This window comes from Myotis davidii, unplaced genomic scaffold (genome assembly GCF_000327345.1).
Source record: "Myotis davidii unplaced genomic scaffold, ASM32734v1 scaffold641, whole genome shotgun sequence".
Lineage (NCBI taxonomy): Eukaryota > Metazoa > Chordata > Mammalia > Chiroptera > Vespertilionidae > Myotis > Myotis davidii.
This window is the reverse complement of record NW_006293232.1, coordinates 1,913,967-1,915,715: the sequence shown is the minus strand read 5'-3', so window position 1 is coordinate 1,915,715 and position 1,749 is coordinate 1,913,967. Positions and strand designations below refer to the sequence as shown.

At 51.9% G+C, this 1,749-nt stretch overlaps 1 pseudogene; it reads left to right on the top strand.

The window, feature by feature from the left end:
* LOC102762922 overlaps positions 1–1,286 on the top strand; it is a 2,675-nt pseudogene extending 1,389 nt beyond the window's left edge.
* The last annotated feature ends 463 nt before the right edge of the window (positions 1,287–1,749 follow it).

Genomic DNA, 1,749 nt, shown 5'->3' with positions numbered 1-1,749 from the left:
CAAAGCAAAGGACTGAATCCAAGAATACTCTATCCAGCAAGGCTATCATTCAAACTTGAAGGGGAAATAAGAAGCTACACAGACAAAAAAGGGCTAAGGGAGTTTATCACCACCAAGCCAGCAATGCAAGGAATGCTAAAGGGCCTGGTATAAAAAGAAGAAATAAAAAGCTCAGAAAGAAAACAGCCACACAAAAAAAGAAATGGCTACAAACAAGTACCTTTCAATAATAACTTTAAACGTAAACGGACTAAATGCTCCACGCAAAAGACATCAAGTGGCTGAATGGATAATAAAACATGACCCATACATCTGCTGACCCACACAGACTGAAAGTGAAAGGATGGAAAAATATCTTTCAGGCAAATGGACAGGGGAGCATATCTGCTGATGGCCATCTGCAGGTCGTCCAGACGTCCCCAGAGGACATCGCTGCACGAGAGCTTTGTGTCTGCCAGGGCCTGGCTTCAGGACCCGGGGCCAGACGGGGAGGAAACAGGGGGCCCGGGCGCTGGTGATGGCCCTCCTCGAAGCTTTGGATGGGGCTACAAAGCACGTGGGAACGCCCGCTCCTCAGTCTCCCCTCCCCGAAGCCGCAGTGAGCGGAAACGGGACCGAGACGGGGACGGAGAATGGGACCGGGAGTGAGACCGAGACCGAGAGGACCCTTTCCGCAGGTCGGACTCGTTCGCTGAACGCCGGGCCCGTCGGAAGGGGAACACTCTCTACGTGTTTGGGGAGACATGACGCTCACCCTCCTCCGTGGGGCCTTCTCCCCCTTTGGAAACATCACTGACCTTCCAGGGACCCACCCAGAAACTGTGCCTCCGTCCCCTACGAAAAGATGGAGTCAGCAGATTAGGCCGTGGCTGAGCTCAACGGGACGCAGGTGGAGTCCGTGCAGCTCAAGGTCAGCATTGCCCGCCAACAGCCCATGCTGGATGCCGCCACTGGCCAGTCCGTGTGGGCCCCCCTCGCCCTCCAGAACAGTCCTTAGGGCTGCCATCGGGACAAAAGGACCCAGATGGTCTACAGTGACGATGTCTGCCAGGAAAACCTTGTGGATGGCTTCTAGGTGGCGGAGCTGAACTGCCTGTGCCCCGCCTGCCTGACACTGGTGCCAGTAAGGCACTGGGGTGGAAGCTCACACGCCCCCCTCAGCCTCTGGTTCCTCAGTACTGGGGATGGGTTGAGCCTTTTACAACGGCTGCTAGATTGGATCTCGTTTGTAGCAAGATGGCCTGTGCGTCTTCCCCACTCCCTTACCCCAAAGGATGTTGAGCACAGGTGTTGTCACAGCTCTTGTCATTGGATCCCATGCCCCTTCCCAGCAGGGAACCCCTATAGAAAACGCAGATCCTCCTCATGGAGTTTCTCCTGGAGCCAGGGCAGCACTTGGAAGAGGTTGATGTGAAAGTCTCGGGCGTGAGCAGGCACCTGGTGCTGCAGTTTCTTGTCTCAGCAGACACCCATGACTCCCCAGCTGATCACACCAACCTGCAGGGGGCGCGCGGTGGCCGTAGGTCATTTGGTAGAATATCTGCTGCACATCAGGAAGCACAGTTATTAATAGATGTTAATAGTTCTTAATATGTGTAAGTTAAGCTGTACAAATATGCTTTGTCAATTTCTATAAGAACATATTTTATAATTAAAAAAATGTTAAACCTTCCTGCTTTAAAAAAATTATCATGTACTGGTTTATAGAATTCTTTGTTATATATTGCGCTGTTTTGTAGACTGTTTTTA